This window comes from Mobula birostris, chromosome 8 (genome assembly GCF_030028105.1).
Source record: "Mobula birostris isolate sMobBir1 chromosome 8, sMobBir1.hap1, whole genome shotgun sequence".
Taxonomy (NCBI): domain Eukaryota; kingdom Metazoa; phylum Chordata; class Chondrichthyes; order Myliobatiformes; family Myliobatidae; genus Mobula; species Mobula birostris.
This window is the reverse complement of record NC_092377.1, coordinates 104,568,323-104,590,377: the sequence shown is the minus strand read 5'-3', so window position 1 is coordinate 104,590,377 and position 22,055 is coordinate 104,568,323. Positions and strand designations below refer to the sequence as shown.

The following is a 22,055-nucleotide window of genomic DNA, read 5'->3' as shown; positions in this document are numbered from 1 at the left end:
CCTGGGATATAAACTCGGTTCCAGCTGGATTCCTCTGTTAATTCAGACAGCTCACATTCAGACTTGAAACTCCGCCTTCTTACTGACCAAAGTTAATCTGCACAATGCTGCCCCATATAAGGAATGGATGACATCATTAGTTCTTGGTTCAGGACTTCTACATACTGTAAAATTCACCTTTCATTGTCTAATGCCATGGCTGGAATGTTATGGTGGATTCCCCGTGGGGTAGGAATCATTGCCTGCTTGTTCTCCAAATACAGTTTAAAGCAGTAAATGGCTCTGACATGGAACTAACTATATCACAAGGTAAGAATGGAGTTGCTCTCTCTCTCTCTCTCTCTCTCTCTCTCTCTCTCTCTCTCCTTTTCTCTTTGATAAGCACTTGCTCTCACCTGTAGCATGTGATCCCTCTCTCTCTCTTCCTCTCCCCCCTCTCTCCCCTCTCTTTCTCCCCTCTTTCTCTCTCCCTCTCTCTCTCTTCCCTCTCTTTCTCTCTTCTCTCTCCCTCCCTCCCTCCCTCTCTGTCTCCCCTCTCTTTTTCTCTCCCCTCTCTTCCTCTCTCTTCCCTCTCTTTCTCTCTCCTCTCTCTCTCTCTCTCTCTCTTTCTCTCCCTTTACCTTTTCCCTCAGATAAGAGCTGTTACTGTATGAATTAACCTGACCACTCGAATCTAATGCTGGAGAGCTGTGATGATGTTGCAGATTGAAATACTGCCTCGTGCTGTGGTCTAAGTGAGTTTACAGGGAGTAAATATCCTCAGCTGGGTTGCAGTGTTGTTTCGTTCTGTGTGTAGTATTCCTGGATAATTCCTTCCCTTTCTGCAGTTCCATGCTTGTCCTAGCAGAATGACTTCACCCTGAGGATTGTGAGAATGCATCGTCTTTATCCTCTAATTGAATATGTCTCCATTTACACTGTTAACATACATTTAACTCTCTCATTTGTTTCCTTCAATTTGCAGTTTGCTCGAATCCTCCCCCACCCCCTCCCCTGTTGTTGGATGCTTCTTTTTGGGTTTGTGGCGAGTGTCGGTGACACTGGTTGGCTTGACACTCGTTACAGGAAAAGTGCTCAGGACAGGATCACTGTTACTGAAGACTTAAGGTTGTTGGAATGTGTATGAATGGCGTAATGATCTTGCTCAATTGTTCTCTTTGCTTACAGTTTCGGTTAATGTTTAATTGTCTGCATAGCTTTCCTGGAGTGTGTGAGGTAATTTCTAAATATTATTAGGCGGTGTTAACTCATGGCTTTGCTTGATCCAGATGCTTTAAAGTGTGATATCAACGAGGTGAAATCAACCATTCTCGGCTGACCTTCGCTCTTCTATTTAATTTAGGACATTTCAAGTTAAACAGCTGAGAGGGCACATAAGCAGCTGGAGGGTGTTGTGGCGGCCCTGTGGCCAGGCCCAAGTGCCCCGGTGTGCTGGACACCCATCTAACAGCCCCTTCAGGGGGCTGCGGAATTCTCTGTCCATTGACCTCAAAAGTCCTTCAGCTAATTTCTCAAATATCCTGACCAGGTACTCTCAGGAAAGTAAGCTTTGTTTATGGCACTGTTATGACAAGGTTCAATGTAAGCTTTGAGGAACAACACCTCACCTTCCACCTGGGCATGCTGCAGCCTGTAGGACTCAACATGGAATTCTCCAACGTGAGATAACACCTCTTTCTGTCTGTTGTACCAGGGTTCGCCATTTCCCCGCCATCTATTTCCTTCTTTCTCTTTTGCCTGCTGCATTAAGCAGACTCTACAGCATCAGCAACACATTAGCACAAAGGAGCGAACGGCCACATCTGGTAATCCGGTCTTGCTCAGTCGGAGTTATTCCCTTCCCGCTCTCCGAGTGCTTCCAGACTGGCCCAGCCCTTGCTCTCTCGCTCTCCGAGTGCCTCCAGACTGGCCCAGCCCTTGTTCCTCTTTTGTTTGCGGTTCTGACGAATCCCAGTGCTGAAATGTTAACCGTTTCTCTCTCCATAGATCCTGCCTGACCTGTTGTGTTGTTTCAGAATTTTCCATTTTTGCTTCAGTCATAATCATATGAATAAAAAGGCAAGAATGTGTGAGATGCTTATCTCGGTGTCAACACACAATGGGTTGAAGGTCTTTTGTGAGAAAGGTTTATTTATGTATTTAGGATGAATCAGAATGAGGTTTACTTTCACTGCCATATGTCGTGAAATATCTTGTTTTGTAGCAGCAGTACAGGGCAATACATAGAATATACTACTATTTCTAATAAGAAATATTCATTCCTTCATTGTGTGCCGCATTGTATGCTGTAAGTGATCATAGTCTTGACCATGATTGTTCTTTGCAAATCTTTCTGCCTTCTATGCAAGATGGGTGACCCAGGCCATTATCAATATCTCTCAGAGACTGCCTGCTTGGTGTTAGTGTTCACCTATGCAACCATCCACCGCCTGCTTCCACGGCTTCATGTGACCTTGATCGGGGTGGGGGGGGGGCGCACATTAAACAGGTGCATCCATTGCCCAAGGGTGATCTACAGCCTGGCGGAGGGATGTGTTCGTCCATTCTCGTCAATGAAGACCTGGACACCATTTGATGATGTCGAGACTAGCGCGTGATTTGCATTTAAGTGAGGGAGGGTTGCGCAGCGTCAGCCTCACTCTCTCTTCATAATTCCCATCTGGATCCAGTGGCAAGACAGCGTCGAGACGGCTGGAGATGGGACTAGGCGCAGTGGATGACCAGGACGTCTTCTGTGTCTTGTCCTGCTCTACACATTCCACGACATTTGCAGAGACCGCCTTCTTGACCGTTGGACCTTTCCGCCGGAGTCTGTCTTACATGCTGGGATAGACATCTCCCTATCTCACCAAGGGTTTGAGACCCGTTGGCTACCCTCACCTGGTTTAGCTGGTTTGTCGAATGCGTTGCCCGGGGTGTGGCCGCTGTTGCATGCAAACAGCTACGGGGAGCCACAGGTGACAGCTGAGTGCCAGGTGGGGACCAAAGGTGGACTAACCGCCCTGAAAAGGAGGTGACATAGAAACATAGCAAATACGTGCAGAAGTAGGCCATTCGGCCCTTCGAGCCTGCAGCGCCATTCAGTATGATCATAACTGATCATCCAACTCAGAACCCTGTACCAGCCTTCTCTCCATACCCCCTGATCCCTTTAGCCACAAGGGCCATATCTAACTCCCTCTTAAATATAGCCAATGAACTGGCCTCAACTGCTTCCTGTGGCAGAGAATTCCACAGATTCACCACTCTCTGTGTGAAGAAGTTTTTCCTAATCTCGGTCCTTAAAGGCTTCCCCTTTATCTTCAAACTGTGACCCCTCATTCTGGACTTCCCCAACATCGGGAACAATCTTCCTGCATCTGGCCTATCCAATCCCTTTAGGATTTTATACGTTTCAATAAGATCCCCCCCTCAATCTTCTAAATTCCAAGAGTATAAGCCTAGTCGATCCAGTCTTTCATCATATGAAAGTCCTGTCATCCCAGGAATCAATCTGGTGAACCTTCTTTGTACTCCCTCTATGACAAGAATGTCTTTCCTCAGATTAGGGGACCAAAACTGCACACAATACTCCAGGTGTGGTCTCACCAAGGCCTTGTACAACTGCAGTAGTACCTCCCTGCTCCTGTACTCGAATCCTCTTGCTATAAATGCCAGCATACCATTCGCCTTTTTCACCGCCTGCTGTGCCTGCATGCCCACTTTCAATGACTGGTGTATAATGACACCCAGGTCTCATTGCTCCTCCCCTTTTCCTAATCGGCCACCATTCAGATAATAATCTGTTTTCCTGTTTTTGCCACCAAAGTGGATACCTCACATTTATCCACATTAAGTTGCATCTGCCATGAACTTGCCCACTCACCTAACCTATCCAAGTCTCCCTGCATCCTCTTAGCATCCTCCTCACAGCTAACACTGCCGCCCAGCTTCGTGTCATCCGCAAACTTGGAGATGCTGCATTTAATTCCCTCATCCAAGTCATTAATATATATTGTAAACAACTGGGGTCCCAGCACTGAGCCTTGCAGTACCCCACTAGTCACTGCCTGCCATTCTGAAAAGGTCCTGTTTATTCCCACTCTTTGCTTCCTGTCTGCCAACTATTTCTCTATCCACATCAATACCATACCCCCAATACCGTGTGCTTTAAGTTTGCGCACTCATCTCTTGTGTGGGACCTTGTCAAAAGCCTTTTGAAAATCCAAATATACCACATCCACTGGTTCTCCCCTATCCACTCTACTAGTTACATCCTCAAAAAATTCAATGAGATTCGTCAGACATGATTTTCCTTTCACAAATCCATGCTGACTTTGTCCGATCATTTCACCGCTTTCCAAATGTGCTGTTATCACATCTTTGATAACTGACTCTAGCATTTTCCCCACCACTGATGTTAAGCTAACCAGTCTATAATTCCCCGGTTTCACTCTCCCTCCTTTTTTAAAAAGTGGGGTTACATTAGCCACCCTCCAATCCTCAGGAACTAGTCCAGAATCTAAAGAGTTTTGAAAAATTATCACTAATGCATCCACTATTTCTTGGGCTACTTCCTTAAGCACTCTGGGATGCAGACCATCTGGCCCTGGAGATTTATCTGCCTTTAATCCTTTCAATTTACCTAACACTATTTCCCTATTAACATGTATTTCCCTCAATTCCTCCATCTCACTGGACCCTCGGTCCCCTTCTATTTCCGGAAGATTATTTATGTCCTCCTTAGTGAAGACAGAACCAAAGTAGTTATTCAATTGGTCTGCCATGTCCTTGTTCCCCATAATCAATTCACCTGTTTCTGTCTGTAGGGGACCTACATTTGTCTTAACCAATCTTTTTCTTTTCACATATCTATAAAAGCTTTTACAGTCCGTTTTTATGTTCCCTGCCAGTTTTCTCTCATAATCTTTTTTCCCTTTCCTAATTAAGCCCTTTGCCCTCCTCTGCTGGACTCTGAATTTCTCCCAAACCTCAGGTGAGCTGCTTTTTCTGGCTAATTTGTATGCTTCTTCTTTGGAATTGATACTATCCCTAATTTCCCTTGTCAGCTACAGGTGCACTACCTTCCCTGATTTATTCTTTTGCCAAACTGGGATGAACAATTGTTGTAGTTCATCCATGCGATCTTTAAATGCTTGCCATTGCATATCCACCATCAACCCTTTAAGCATCTTTTGCCAGTCTATCTTAACTAATTCACGTCTCATACCTTCAAAGTTACCCTTCTTTAAGTTCAGAACCTTTGTTTCTGAATTAACTATGTCACTCTCCATCTTAATGAAGAATTCCACCATATTATGGTCACTCTTACCCAAAGGGCCTCTAACGACAAGATTGCTAATTAACCCTTCCTCATTGCTCAATACCCAGTCTAGAATGGCCTGCTCTCTAGTTGGTTCCTCAGCATGTTGGTTCAAAAAACCATCCCGCATACATTCCAAGAAATCCTCTTCCTCAGCACCCTTACCAATTTGGTTCACCCAATCTACATGTAGATTGAAGTCACCCATTATAACTGCTGTTCCTTTATTGCACGCATTTCTAATTTCCTGTTTAATGCCATCCCCAACCTCACTACTACTGTTAGGTGGCCTGTACACAACTCCCACCAGTGTTTTCTGCCCCTTAGTGTTATGCAGCTCTACCCATATCGATTCCACATCCTCCCGGCTAATGTCCTTCTTTTCTATTGCGTTAATCTCCTCTCTAACCAGCAATGCTACCCCACCTCCTTTTCTTTCATGTCTATCCCTCCTGAATATTGAATATCCCTGAATGTTGAGCTCCCATCCTTGGTCACCCTGGAGCCATGTCTCTGTGATCCCAACTATATCATATTCATTAATAACTATCTGCACTTTTAATTCATCCACCCACCAGAGGTGCTGCCCCTCCCTGACACCCCATACACATCCATGGCAGAGGGAAGGAGCTCCTTACACCCCCTTTGGTGGAGACTTATCTCCACCCCCCCATCCAAATAAGAAATATATTATAATATATAATATATATTAGTGCAAAAGGAGAGCAAAAATAGTGAGGTCGTGTTCATGGACCGATAGGAAATCTGATGACAGAGGAGAAGAAGCTGTTCCTAAAACATTGAGTGTGGGTCATCAGATTCCTGTACCCCTCCCTGACTGTAGCAATGAGAAGAGCGCATGTCCTGAGTGGTGGGGGTCCTTAATGGTGATGCCTCCTTTTTGAAGCATTGCCTTTTGAAAATGTCCTCCATACTGGGCATATTTCCATCAGAAAGAATATAAAATTCAAATAAAACCTTTGACCATCCTTGTCTGGGAAGCAGTCCCGAGAGACCTCCAGATAGCTCACGGGCACCATGTGCTCCTTCTTCCTGGCACAGATTTAGCCTTTAAAAAGGGCAGTCAGTCAGCTCAGCTCATGCAGAACCCTCAGTGTCCCTCTGCCTGGACCTGTGAATGAGCACTTTGACTGGAGATATTGATTCAGATGTCTGAAGATATTGTGGATGGATTAGTAATGATCTTTTAAGGATCACTAGATTCTGGAATGGTTATGGAAGACTGCAACATTGTAAGTGTCACTCCACTCTTCAAAGAGGGAGAGGCAGAAGAAGGGCAATTGTGACTAGTTGATCTGACCTCAGTATTTGGGAAGATGCTGGAGTTGATTGTTAAGGATGAGGCCTCAGGATACTCGGAGGCATATGATAAAATAGGCCACAGTCAGCAGGTTTCTACTCGGAAAAACCTTGCATGGCAAACCTGTCGGAATTCTTTGAATTGGTTGATGTTGTGTTCTTCGATTTTCTGAATGCCTTTGACAAGGTGCTGCACATAAGGCTGCTTACAAGTTAAAAGTCCATGGTATTATAGGAAAGATTCTAGCACGGATAGAGCAGAGACTGATTGGCAGGAGGCAAAGCGTGGGAATAAAGGGAGCCTTTTTTGGTTGGCTGCCAGTGACTAGTGGTGTTCCATCAGGGTCTGTGTTTGGATCGCTTTTTAAAAATTACAACATTTGTATATACCAATGACTTGGATGATGGAATTCATGGTTTGTGGCAAAGATTGCAGGTGCTATGAAGATAGATGAAGGAGCAGGTAGTTTTTAGGAAGTAAAGAGGCTGCAGAAGGATTTAGACAGGTTAGGAGAATGAGTAAAGAAATGGCAGATGGAATACAGTGTTGGGAAGTGTATAGTCATGCACTTTGGTGGAAGAAATAAAAGGGTTGACTATTTTCTAAATGGAGAGAAGATTTAAAAAACTGAAATGCAAAAGGATTTGGGGTCCTTGTGCAGGATTCCCTAAAGGGTAACTTGCAGTTTGAGCCCGTGGTAAGGGAGGCAAATGAGATGTTAGCAGTCATTTGAAGAGGACTAGAATAAGAAAGCAAGGGTGTAATGCTGAGGCTTTACAGGTCACCGGAGAGGACTCACTTAGAGTATCATGAGCAGTTTTGGGCCCCTTATTTGAGAAAGGTTGTGCTGACATGGGAGAGGGTTCAATGGAGATTCATGAAAATGAATCCAGGACTTAAAGACTTCTCACATGAAGAGCATTTGATGGCTCTGGGCCTGCACTCACTGGAATTCAGACAAATGAGGGGTGATGTCATTGAAACCTATCGAATGTTGAAAGGCCTCTGTAGAGTGGATGTGGAGATGATGTTTCGAATGGTGTGATATTGTAAGACCAGAGGAGACAGACTCAATAGAGGGGCATCCTTTTACAACAGAAGTGAGGAGGAATTCTTTTAGCCACAGGTGGCTGTGCAGACCAAGTCATTGGGTACAGTTAAGGCAGAGGTTGCTAGATTCTTGATTGGTCAGGGCAGGAAGGGATATGAAGAGAAGGCAGGAGATTGGGGATGAGAGGGAAAATGGATCAACCATGATGAAATGGCAGAGCAGACTCTTTAGTCTAAATGGCCAAATTTCTCCCACCCAATGGTACTAGCGAGGACAGAACATGGCCTGGATGGTGGGGGTCCTTGATGATGGATTCTGCTTTCTTGTGGCAGCACTCCTTGTAAATGTGTTCAATGGCGAAGAGGGCTTTGCCTGTGATGGACTAAGCTATATCAACCACTTATTGTAGGCTTTTCTGTTCAAGGGCGGTGGTGTTTCCATACCAGCCTCTGATGCATCCAGACAGCATATGCCCCATTGAGCATCTAGAGAAGTTTGTCAAAGCTGTAAATGTTATGCCAAATCTATGCAAACTTCGAAGGAAGTAGGGGCAACATGTCCCAGTTACTGAAAAAGCTTTGGTAAAAGACAGGGAAATGCTGAAGAGCGGTGGAGGGGATCCTCAGAGTATGGGATTCTCTGTAGGGTCCAAAGGACGAAAGTCACTACCTATGTTCCAAAGCACCCTAATGACCGACTGCTCTCCTCACTCAGGAGATTCAGCACCAGAGCAGAGACCAAGTGCCTCCTTGTACCCCAGAAGAAATCCATCACCTTCTTCTGGTTCTTGGTGGCAGTGGCAAGAGGTGGGTCCAGGTTGCTAATCAGTACCACAGCATGGAATCCACCATTTGGTTCATGACTAGCGAAACAGGTAGGGGAAATGTTCTTTTGGTTAAACAGTGTCAGATAAATTGTCTCAGTAGAGCTTTAGGGCTATATTGCAGAAGGATATCCCGAGCCAGATTTACAGTTTTTAAGAAAACCAGGTTTTGCGAATACTTTTGGAACATTTGATGCCGTATTTGTAAAGGACCATCAAGCAGTCATCATCGATGTATCTGAGGACTGGGGGAAATTCAGAGTTCAGCAGATGAGGACAAAGGGCTTAATTAGGAAGGGGAAAAAAGATTATGAGAGAAAACTGGCAGGAAACATAAAAACGGACTGTAAAAGCTTTTATAGATATGTAAAAAGGAAAAGACTGGTAAAGACAAATGTAGGTCCCCTGCAGACAGAAACAGGTGAATTGATTATGGGGAGCAAGGACATGGCAGACCAATTGAATAATTACTTTGGTTCTGTCTTCACTAAGGAGGACATAAATAATCTTCCAGAAATAGTAGGGGACAGAGGGTCCAGTGAGATGGAGGAACTGAGCGAAATACATGTTAGTAGGGAAGTGGTGTTAGGTAAGTTGAAGGGATTGAAGGCAGATAAATCCCCAGGGCCAGATGGTCTGCATCCCAGGGTGCTTAAGGAAGTAGCCCAAGAAATAGTGGATGCATTAGTGATAATTTTTCAAAACTCGTTAGATTCTGGACTAGTTCCTGAGGATTGGAGGGTGGCTAATGTAACTCCACTTTTTAAAAAAGGAGGGAGAGAGAAACCGGGGAATTATAGACCGGTTAGCCTAACGTCGCTGGTGGGGAAACTGCTGGAGTCAGTTATCAAGGATGTGATAACAGCACATTTGGAAAGCGGTGAAATGATCGGACAAAGTCAGCATGGATTTGTGAAAGGAAAATCATGTCTGACGAATCTCATAGAATTTTTTGAGGATGTAACTAGTAGAGTAGATAGGGGAGAACCAGTGGATGTGGTATATTTGGATTTTCAAAAGGCTTTTGACAAGGTCCCACACAGGAGATTAGTGTGCAAACTTAAAGCACACGGTATTGGGGGTAAGGTATTGGTGTGGGTGGAGAGTTGGTTAGCAGACAGGAAGCAAAGAGTGGGAATAAACGGGACCTTTTCAGAATGGCAGGCGGTGACTAGTGGGGTACCGCAAGGCTCAGTGCTGGGACCCCAGTTGTTTACAATATATATTAATGACTTGGATGAGGGAATTAAATGCAGCATCTCCAAGTTTGCGGATGACACGAAGCTGGGTGGCAGTGTTAGCTGTGAGGAGGATGCTAAGAGGATGCAGGGTGACTTGGATAGGTTGGGTGAGTGGGCAAATTCATGGCAGATGCAATTTAATGTGGATAAATGTGAAGTTATCCACTTTGGTGGCAAAAATAGGAAAACAGATTATTATCTGAATGGTGGCCGATTAGGAAAAGGGGAGGTGCAACGAGACCTGGGTGTCATTATACACCAGTCATTGAAAGTGGGCATGCAGGTACAGCAGGCGGTGAAAAAGGCGAATGGTATGCTGGCATTTATAGCGAGAGGATTTGAGTACAGGAGCAGGGAGGTACTACTGCAGTTGTACAAGGCCTTGGTGAGACCACACCTGGAGTATTGTGTGCAGTTTTGGTCCCCTAATCTGAGGAAAGACATCCTTGCCATAGAGGGAGTACAAAGAAGGTTCACCAGATTGATTCCTGGGATGGCAGGACTTTCATATGAAGAAAGACTGGATGAACTGGGCTTGTACTCGTTGGAATTTAGAAGATTGAGGGGGGGATCTGATTGAAACGTATAAGATCCTAAAGGGATTGGACAGGCTAGATGCAGGAAGATTGTTCCCGATGTTGGGGAAGTCCAGAACGAGGGGCCACAGTTTGAGGATAGAGGGGAAGCCTTTTAGCACCGAGATTAGGAAAAACTTCTTCACACAGAGAGTGGTGAATCTGTGGAATTCTCTGCCGCAGGAGACAGTTGAGGCCAGTTCATTGGCTATATTTAAGAGGGAGTTAGATATGGCCCTTGTGGTTACGGGGATCAGGGGGTATGGAGGGAAGGCTGGGGCGGGGTTCTGAGTTGGATGATCAGCCATGATCATAATAAATGGCGGTGCAGGCTCGAAGGGCCGAATGGCCTACTCCTGCACCTATTTTCTATGTTTCTATGTTTCTATCTATTCGATTTGAAGACGATGCTGGCTCACACCTAGAGAAGTCTAACAGCTATTGTCACCTGGTAGCTACCATCAATAACAAATGCAAAGACACAGCTTCTGTGTTTTTATTGTCAGCTCAAGGATGCTTTGGCCATCAGTTGATTTCATTTTCCTTTGACCACTTCCTTTCAAACAGCACCTGTGGTTTTGGAGGAGGCTGTAAGTGCAGTTTAAAAGCCTTCCAACATCTCTTCACCCAAATGTTGATATCTTTACCAGTCTCCTGTCAACGCTCAGTAAGTCCACAGAGAATCACCATCAGCATGCCCGCCATCAGTGAGTGTAGGCAGGGAGACTTACATTTTAATGTTGACATCTGGGATTAGTCTGAACAAAACTACATTATGATTGTATTTTCTTCAACAGAAATTGAAAGTTAAAGGATTGACCTCCCAGCAGCACAGGTTTCTTGTTGAAATCCTATGCCAGTGCTATCCTAGAATAAAGTTTAAAATCAAACTAAATTAAAGATTAAACCCACACCGCGAGCTCTGAATACAGTAGGTGACCCCAAAAGGCTCACAGGTGAAGTGTTGCCTCACCTGGAAGGACTGTTTCGGACCTGAATGGTAGTGAGGGAGGAGGTGTAGGGGCAGGTGTGGCACTTGTTCCACTTGCAAGAATAAGTGCCAGGAAGGAGATCAGTGGGAAGGGACAAATGGACAAGGGAGTCGCATAGGAAGCAACCTCAGTGAAAAGCAGAAATTGGAGGGTGGGTGGGGAGGGAGGGAATGATATCCTCCACCTCACTTTCCACTTTCCGCAGGGATCACTCCCCCCCCCCCCAAGCTCCCTTGTCCGTTTGTCCCTGTGTGGCTTCCTGTATATCAGTGAGTCCCGACGTATATTGGGAGACCACTTTGCTGAACACCTATGCTCCATCAGCCAGAAAAAGCAGGATCTCCCAGTGGCCACCCATTTCAATTCTACTTCCCATTACCAATCCAACAGGCCAGTCCCTGGCCTTCTCTACTGTCGCAATGAGACCATACTCAGGCTGGAGGAGCAGCACCTTATATTCCATCAGGGTAGCCTCCAACCTAATGGCATGAATGTTGATTTCTCCATCTTCCAATGATTGCCCCCCCTTTCCTTTATCATTATTCTCATTTCCCTCTCTCACCTTATCTCCTTACCTGCCCATCAACCCCCCCTTTCCTTTCCTCCATGGTCCTTTACACTCTCCTATCAGATTCCCCCTTTCCAACCTTTTATCTCTTTCACCAACCAACTTTCCAGCTCCTTACTTCACCCGTCCTCCTTTCAGTTTCATCTACCACCTTGTACTTCTTCCTCCCTTCCCCTCACCCTCTTAATCTGACTTCTTACGTTTTATTCCAATCCCAATAAAGGGTCTCAGCCTGAAATGTCGACTGTGTACTCTTTTCCTTTCTTTATTAATCTTTTTATTGATTTTAAAAGAGCATATATGCAAACAAGAGGAGAATTATCTCAAATATATACATCAATAACAATACAAACAGAAAGTGAAATAGACATTATCAAAATCATACAGAGTATTAAGCAAATATGTAATATATAATACAGAAGTAAGAAAACTAATTCTCCTCTTATCAATTTGTAGAGAGAGAAGAAAACTTTAAATTTTTAAAATGAGAAGAAAAAAAACCCACTACACTATAAGTAAAAAAAGGAAAAAAAAAAGGAGACTGGGCAGTCCATTCTGAGGATATGACTTCCCGGTCAAATCTAAAACCTTGAGAAGAAATAATTAGAAGAGTAATACATCAAATCAAATGAAAATATTGAATAAAAGGTCACCAGATTTGCTCAATTTTAAAGGAAGTATCAAATGTCCAACTTCTTATTTTCTCTAAACTTAAACAGGACATAATGGAGGAAAGCCAAAAAAAGACAGTCGGTGGATTAGAATCCTTCCACTTCAGTAAAATGGCTCTCCTAGCCAATAAAGTTGAAAAGGCTATCATACGTTGAGCGGAAACAGGGATATTTCCTGCTTCCGATGGGATAATCCCAAAGATTGCCGTAAGTAAATTACGTTGTAGGTCCAGATCCAAGACCTTTGATAGTGTTTTAAAAACATCTCTTGTGTACTTCTTCCTCCCCTCCCCTCACCTTCTTAAAATGTGTCACTCTGTCCACCAGAGAAAGCAGGATCTCCCAGTGGCCACACATTTTAATTCCACGTCCCATTCCCATTCTGACATGTCTATCCATGGCCTCCTCTACTGTAAAGATGAAGCCACACTCAGGTTGGAGGAACAACACCTTATATTCCGTCTGGGTAGCCTCCAACCTGATGGCATGAACATCGACTTCTCTAACTTCCGATAATGCCCCAACTCCCCCTCGTACCCCACCTGTTACTTACTTTTATACACACATTCTTTCTCTCACTCTCCTTTTTCTCCCTCTGTCCCTCTAAATATACCCCTTGCTCATCCTCTGGGTTCCCCTCCCCCATTTGTCTTTCTTCCCGGACCTCCTGTCCCATGATCCTCTCGTATCCCTTTTGCCAATCACCTGTCCAGCTCTTGGCTCCATCCCTCCCCCTCCTGTCTTCTCCTATCATTTTGGATCTCCCCCTCCCCCTCCAACTTTCAAATCTCTTACTCACTCTTCCTTCAGTTAGTCCTGACGAAGGGTCTCGGCCTGAAACGTCGACTGCACCTCTTCCTAGAGATGCTGCCTGGCCTGCTGCGTTCACCAGCAACTTTGATGTGTGTTGCTCTCCATATAACATACCTTTTGATCCTGGAATCATTTTTGTGAACTTCCATTGAACCCTCTCCAATATCAGCACATCTTTTCTTAGACTTTGTTGTTGCTTTGCGAGCCTGCTCACTTGGGAGACAGAGTTGGATCGATCTTCATCTGGCATCCCATCCATAGCCATTCCAACTCCCTGAGCTGGCATCTCCTGTGGAGTCCTCGAAGCACACAAGCCTCCACATGACATCAACATGTTGATCCAGGATGTGGAGGTTTTCCTAAATAAGGGGCCCAAAACTGTTTACAATACTCCATGAGGCCTCGCCAGTGCGTTATAATGCCTCAACATTACATCCTTGCATCTAATACATCTCTGACAGTGAAGCAGGACTCCAGAGTGACACCAGAAAGTGCAGAGAGGAAGAACAGTTGTATTGTTCAGCAGTACTGGCTGTTTTCTTAGCAACAAAGAGATTATTTAGGTATGTGGAGTGCAGGAGGAAATAACTGCCTTAAACCAGAAAATCATTACTTAAGGTTCAATGACAGACTAATATCCACACGAAAGACTCTATGGATGCTGGAAATCCAAGGCAATACACACAAAGGGAACTCAGAAGGTCAGGCAGCATCTATGGAGGAGAATCGACAGTAAATATTTCATGCCAAAACCCTTCATAAGAACTGGAAATGAAAGGGGAAAAGGACAGAATAAGAAGGTGGAGGAGAGGAAGGAGTACAAGCTGTCAGGGGGAAGGCAGGTGGGTGGGTGAGGGGGGATGAAGTGAGACTCTGGTGATAGGTAGAAGAGGTAAAAGGCTGAAGAAGAGGGAGTTTGATAGTGGACTCTGAGAGAAAGAGGAGGACCAAAGGGTAGTGATGGGCAGGTGAGGAGAAGAGAATGGGGAAGAGGAGAGAAAGGGCCACGTGGGCACCATTATTGTGGATGGTGTTGAACATCTTGTGAGTTGCTGGAGCTGTCTCGTGCTGGAGAGGAGGCTCCACCATATTCCTGACTTGCGCCTTGTAGGCGGTGGACAAACCTCGGGATGTCAGGATACTCAGTTTCAGACCTGTTCTTGTCGCAGCGTTTTTGTGGCTGGTCCGGTTGAGATTCTAGGCACTGGCAACCTGCAGGATGTTGACAGTGGCCAACTCAGCAATGGCATTGCCACTGAATATCAAGGATAGGCGGCAAGCTCTCCTTTCTGCTTCCTCGCATTGATGGCATCTGCAGACCATTCAGGCTACTTGAATCACTTCCGAGACCTAAGGATGAAAGGTGAAAAGTTGAAGGGGAACCTCAGAGGAGACATCTTCTCTCAGAGGGTCGTGAGAGTGTGGAATGAGCTGCCAGCACAAGTGGTCCATGTGAGTTCAATTTCTACGTTGAAGTGAAGTTTGGATAGGTACATGGATGGTAGGGGTACGGGGGGCTATGGTCCTGGTGCAGGTTGATGGAAGTCGGCAGTTTAAATAGATCAACACAGACTAGATGGGCTGAAGAGGTGTTTCTGAGTTGTACTTGTCTGTGACTCTGTGATTTGTGTAAAGGTTGAAAATGTCATATGTTTCTTAGGCCGTTCCTCGGGGCCAAGGATGACCTGTTTCCCGTCCAGTTTTGAGGCATGAAGGATGCCTATATTGGGATTCTTTAATGTGGGATAGTCATAATGCACACCGTGGGCCGAACAGCCAGTTTCTGTGCTGTATCATTCTAGACTCTTTGACGTTTGAATGAGGGCTTGGTCCAGTGGAGTTGATGGTAGATATCGGAGCAAGTCTGCTACATGCCATACACTTCATACAGAGCCAACCATAGATCCTCAAGGATACGGGATTTGGTTCCCGTACTTTCTCACTACGCCCCCTTTCTCGCCTTGACCAAACCCGAACCCTTTCCCACTTCGGTCCTATTTCCCTCTTCTAGTGAAAGGAAAATTGTACTTGGCCCATACACTGGCTGTAATAAGAGAAGGGAGAACCCACGGATTCTGAATTTTCAGACCACCTTTGATAAGGTCCAGTATGAGAGGCTAGAGTGCAAAATTAACATATGGGATAACATCTAGTAAGCTGACATTGTTTGAAAGTTGGCAGATATTCCAATTCTCTGGTGGCAATTGGAGATTAGTGGGGGCACCTGTAGAATCAGTGTTTGGGCCCCACACAATACATATTGAATGTAACACGTATTGAATGTGGGGGACAGCTTTGACAAGCATTTTTGCTCCAACCACAACAAGAAGGATTTCCTGGTGGCCAGCCATTTCAATTGCACTGCCCATTCCCATTCTGACATGTTGGTCTCCTCGCCTGTCACTATGCGGCCTCTCTCAGGTTAGAGAAGCGAAACCTCATATTCTGGCTGGATAGCCTCCATCTTGATAGCATGAAATTCTCATTTTATTTTATTTTAATTAGAGATACAGTATGGAACAGGTCCTACCAGCACAACAAGCCACACCACCCAGCAACCCACCGGTTTAACCCCAGCCTAATCACAGGACAATTTACAATGACCAATTAACCTACTAACCCGTATGTCTTTGGACTGTAGGAGGAAACCGGAGCACCTGGAGGAAACCCATGTACTAACAGGGAGAATGTACAAACTCCTACTTGTACATTCAGAATTGAATTCCACACTCTGGAAAGACCCGAGCTGTAGCGTTGTGTAACCGCGATGCTACTGTGGCGTTAGATTCCCCTAACCTGCAGCAATTTCTCCCCCACTCTCATCTCTTCATTCATTCCCTGTTCTGGCTCCCTTCATATCCCTTATCTCTTCACCTGCCTATTACCTCCCTCTGGTGCCCCTCCTCTTTCCCTTTCTCCCAAGGTCCTCTATCCTCTCCACAGATTCCTTCTTCCACCGATCAACTCCCAGCTTCTCACTTCATACTCCTTCCCACCACCCACACTCCCCTTCACCTGGTTTCACCTATCATCTTCTTGCTTGTACTTCTTTCCCTCACCCCACTTTCTTGTTCTGGGTTCTGCCCAGTCCTGATGATGCGTCTTGGCCTAAAATGTCAACTGCTTATTCACTTCCATTGATGCTGCCTGACCTGCTGAGTTCCTCCAATATTTTGTGTGCGTTACTCTGGATTTCCAGCATCTGCAGAAACACTTGTGCTTTTGAATGTAGCGTATCTAACTTTGCCAACCATGTGAGACTCTGTAGGATTGGGAGTTGTGGGGAGGGTACAGAGAAGTGATTTTGACAAGTTGAGTGGGTATGTTCATCACAAACGCAGGATACATAGCAACACACTTGTAGGCTGCTCCCAGCACAATCCTCACCGATTTGATTCAATTCACCATTTCACTGTATGTTTCAATGTACATGTGATATGTAAAGCTAATCATTCATCTTTCCTTTCACTAGGACAGGTAAATAGAACCCAAGCTGGAAAGGATTCAGGTTTCGCCAAGGTGAGGTAGGGGGCTCTGGAGGGAAAGGGAGGATATCACACCCTGTGACTATGTGGATCCCAGTTTCTGCCTGTATGCTGTGTAAATGCATACAGATAATTGGCTGACTGTCAGGAGGCAAACAGTGGGAATAAAAGGGTTCTTTTCTGGTTGGCTGCCAGTGACAAGTGATGTTATGCAAGGGAAGGTGTTGGGACAGCTTCTTTTCATGTTATATGTCAATGATTTCGATAATGGAATTGATAGCTTTGTGGCCAAGTTTATGGATGGTCCAAAGATAGGTAGAGGAGTAGGTAGCATTGAGGAAGCAGGGAGTCTGCAGAGGACCTAGACAAATTAGGAGAATGGGTAAAGAAATACAATACCGTGCTAAAGTCTTTGGTACATATATATAGCTAGAGCACCTAAGGCTTTTGCACAGTAATGTATTTGTCAATGTGGAGCAGAGACCAAGTTTGTAAATCTGGTGGGAGCAAAGGATGTTGGGAACGGTGAGGGTGGAGTGCCACGTGAGGAGTGTGGGAAAGGTGGCGGAGAAGGAGTGCCCAGGCAGAGGTTAGCGTGGGTGCAGAGACACCCAGCCCTGAGACACCAGGCAAGGTCATTTGATTCCAAACAATTGGTTTATTGATCATTACTGAATGTCTCTCTGGTGTTCCCTGCTCCCTCCCCTCTTCCCAACCATGACTCCCCTCTCCCTGCCCCCTTCCCACTCTCAATCCACAATAGAAACCCAAATCAGAATCAGCTTTATCATCAATCACATAATGTGATGATATTTTTTTTAGTGTGGCAGCAGTACAGTGCAATTCATAAAATGACTACAGTACTGTGCAAAAGTCTTAGGTATCCTAGCTATATATATGTGCCTAAAACATTTGCACAGTACTGTAGCAGGTAGAATAATGTATAGGGAAATATATGGCCATGCACATTGGCAGAAGTAATAAAGCTGTGGATGATCTTGTTAGCTTTCATTTTGAGTGGATTAGAATATCAGAGCAAGGATGGAATGCTGAGGCTTTATAAGGCATTGGTCAAACTGCACTTGGAGTACTTTGAGCTGTATTGTGCCCCTTATTTAAGAAAGGATGTACTGGTATTGGAGAGGAAATTTGTGAGAATGATCTTGGGAAAGAATGGGTTAATGTATGAGGAGTATTTAATGGCTCTGTGCCTGTACTTGCTTGAATTTAAAATAAGGTGGGTGGGGGAGGATCTCACTGAAAACTTTCAAATATTGAAAGTGGATATGGTGAGGATGTTGAAAAGCTTAGATAGAATGGATGTGGAGAGAGTATTTCCTGTACTGGGGGACTCTACCACCAGAGGTCACAGTCTCAGAATACAGGGGTGTCCATTTAGAACAGAGATGAAGAGAAATTTCTTTAGCCAGAGGATGGCAAATCCGAAGAATTCATTGCCACAGTCTTTACTGTACACATCCAACAGTGTATAGCAAAGACTGTCCATCTATATACATTTTATTGAAGGACAGTCAGCTAGACGAAGGGGGTGGCATGGCTCTTTTGGTAAACAAATGAAAACAAACCATTAGAAAGAGGTAACGTAGGGTTGGAATGTGTTGAATTATTGTGGGTAGAGCTAAGGAACTGCAGAGGTAAAAAGACCCTGATGGGAGTGATATACTCCCAAACAGTAGTAAGGATGGGGTCTACAAATTACAATGGGAGATAGAAAATACATGCAAAAAGGGCAATGGTGGATTTCAATATGCAGGTAGATTGGGAAAATCAGGTTGGTGCTGGATTCAAAGAGGGGTAATTTCTAGAATGTCTATGAGATGGCTTTTTAGAACAGCTTATGGTTGAACCCACTAGGGGATCAGCTATTCTGGATTAAGTGTTGTGCAATGAACTGGAATTGATTGGAGAGCTTCAGGTAAAAGAACTCTTAGGGGTACATGATCATATCATCAAATTCCCCCAGAAATTTGAGAAGGAGAAGTTAACGTCAGATGTATCAGTATTACAGTAGAGTAAAGGGAATTACAGAGGCATGAGAGAGGAGTCAGCCAGAACTGATAGGAAAAGAACACTGGCAGGGATGATGGTAGAGCAGTAATGGCTGGAATTTCTAGAAACAACTTGGAAGGCACAGTATATAATACATCCCAAAAAGGAAGGAGTATTCTAAAGGCAAGATGACACAACAGTGGCTAACAAGAGACGTCAAACTCAACAGATGGCCACTGGAAAATGATACAAGAGAGGTATTAATGGGGGACAAGGAAATGGCGGATGAACTGAACAAGTATTTTGCATCAGTCCTCACTGTGCAAGACACCAGCAGTATATGCAAGTTCCAGATTGTCAGAATTAGAAGTGTGTAAAGTTACCATTACTAGAGAGAGGGTTCTTGGGAAACTGAAAGGTCTGAAGGTAGATAAGTCACCTGGACCAGATGGTGTACACCTCAGTGTTTTGAAAGAGGTGGCTGAAGAGATTTGAGAGGGATTAGTAATGATTTTTCAAGAATCATTAGATTCTGGAATGGTTCTGGAAGACTGGAAAATTGAAAATGTCACTCCACTGTTCAAGGAGGGAGAACACTCCACTGTCCAGGTTGAATCTGTGGTGAGGAAGGCAAATGCGATGTTAGCATTCATTTCAAGAGGATTACAATGTAAAAGCAAGGAGAGGGATGTCCATTTAGAACTGAGGTCAGGAGGAATTTCTTCAGCCAGAGAGTGGCGAATCTGTGGAATTCTTTGCCATGGGTGCCTGTGGAGGAGAAGTCATTGGGTATATTTAGGGCAGTGGTTGATAGATTCTTGATTGGTCGGGGCCTAAGTGGACATGGGGAGAAGACAAGAGATTGGGGCTGAGGGAAAATTGGATCAGCCATGAAGAAATGGCGGAGCAGACTCGATGGGCCAAATGGCCTAATTCTGCTCCTCTAGCTTATGGTCTAATAGTAACTGTAACAGGATCAATGAAAGATCAACCAGAGTGCAGAAGACAACAAACTGTGCAAATGCAAATGTAAATAAATAACAAAACAAGAGATAATGAGATTAAGAGTCCTGAAAGTGGGATCATTGGTTGTCGGAACATTTCAATGATGGGGCAAGTGAATTGTGGTTATCTTCCTTAATTCAAGAGCCTAATGGTTGAGGAGTAGTAACTGTTCTTGAACCTGACTGTACGAGTCCTGAGTGTCCTTTACCTTCTACCTGCTGCCTGAGTTGACGTAGTAGTAGTAGTGATGGCAGCAGTAAGAAGAGAGGATGACCTGGGTAGAGGAGAACTCTGATGATGGACGCTGCTTTCCTATGACAGTGTTACATGTTGGTAACACACATGGGAGGGCTTACCTGTGATGTACTGGGCCTTGTCCACTACCTTTTGTAGGTCTTTCCGTCAAAAGGCATTGGTGTTTCCATGCCAAGAAACATCATTGTGAAGTCCTTGCATGGTGAATAAAACTATTATCAAGTTCTAGTGGTGGCTCTGAATAAAAGTCTTGTCTTGCTGATTCTTGTCATGTGTAAACATATGAAAAGACTGAGTAATGTTTCTTGAAGTAGAGCTGTTCAGTCTCTGAAGTGGGCTCACAGCCATGCACTGTGGCACATTCAGTACAGCAGTGTTGTTACACTTACTGAATGGCGTTTGCTTTTCTCAAAGCCTGTTAAAGATTTCATTGTGTCTGTTATTTTTCCCATTGCGATTGCTTCTCCACATAACTTTGAACTAATAAATGCTGTTTTTGGTGATAGGTTTTATCAGCTTGAAACTTTAAAAAAAAACACAGAAATGCTGGAAGAATTCAGTAGGTCAGGCAGCATCTGTGGAAAGAGAAACAGTGTTTCAGGTCAAAGGCCTTTTGTCAGAACATAAAGAGAAAGCAACAGACAGGGTGGCAGGGACAGTGGGAGGAAATGGGTAGAACTGAGGGAATGTGCGTGATAGGATGATAAGATGGACAGCCTTTGAATGGACAGTTAAGACCCTTTATCTGTGTAATATGTTAATTTTATTATGTCTGGTGGTGTTGTATACACTTGCCTTTTGGGCTGTGAGAGCAGGCCAGAATTTATAATGGAAAGAAAAAAGAAAGAAAGATCTGATACAATTAAATAAAACAGCTAGTTGTTGAAAATGTAGATTTCAATACTGAATACAGAAGGCTGCAACATGTCCAGACAAGGCATGAGAATCTGCTCCTTGAGCTTGTGTTGGGCCATATAACAGTACAGGAGACCACAGCGTCGGACTGAGATGATGAATTTAAATGGTGGTAACCTGAAGCTCAGGACCATTCCCGAAGGCTGGCAGGATGTTGCCTAAGGAGATCTGTCACATTCTTTTCAATGCACTTTTACAGAATCTGTAGGGAATTTTCGACATTATTTGGTCCCATTTGAGTTTGTATCCAGGATGCAGGAAAAGGGCTGAGTTTTCACTGACTATTCAACATCCATTCCTTCTCAAGCCAGGACTTGTTCAATGGTTCCCCATTCCTGCTATTCTGGAACTGCAAATTCTCACAGAGGCTTTTCTGATCAACTTAATTGATTCAGATTGAAAATGGATTAAATATCTCATTCCTGCAGCATTGAAACATCCTTCCTAATTGGCACTGGAACTGATTACAACATAATTGGGTGAATGTCTTCCACCAGCGATGCAGAAGGGCACGATATCCTGTATTAGTGAAGTTACTTTCACAATCTTCCTTCAACTCGCAGTGCTTTACAGGCAAAGGACTATCACTGAAGTGATGCCATTGTGCAGATTAATGCACGGCATGCAATTATGGCCAGGTGTCTTGTTTTAGTGAGGATGCTTTAAGTGCAAGTGTTGGCCAGAACAGTAGGTAAGAGCCTCCCAAGTATGTATTGGATGTTATGGTTTTTTTTTTTGAAGTGGTCACATTGAGTCTTCTACATGCACCAGGGAGACCAGATTATAGCAGCACATCTGGAATAAGTGGCAGCTCTTACCTCTGCAGCACTCCAACAGTACTGCATTGAGATCATAAGAGCATGAGACACAGGAGCAGAATTAGGCCATCCTGCCCTTAAAGCGCATATCATCATTCTATCGTGGCTGATTTATTATCACTCTCAACTCCTTTCTCCAGCCTTTTCCCTGTAATCTTTGATACCCTTACTAATCAAGAACTTATAAACCTTGGCTTTAAATATGTCATT

The 22,055-nt window shown here is 44.4% G+C and overlaps 1 protein-coding gene across 5 annotated transcripts in view; it reads left to right on the top strand.

The window, feature by feature from the left end:
- LOC140201569 (filamin-A-interacting protein 1-like) overlaps positions 1-22,055 on the top strand; it is a 359,890-nt gene that overhangs the window by 279,761 nt on the left and 58,074 nt on the right. The window contains exon 1 of one of the 5 annotated variants that reach the window (XM_072265862.1): positions 157-309. The exons of 3 other annotated variants lie outside the window; for them this stretch is intronic. The gene's annotated coding sequence lies outside the window, so the exon portion shown is untranslated. Of the gene's footprint in view, positions 1-156; positions 310-431; positions 735-22,055 lie in introns of those variants that run through there. One more of the 5 variants, XM_072265863.1, reaches the window with a different exon arrangement.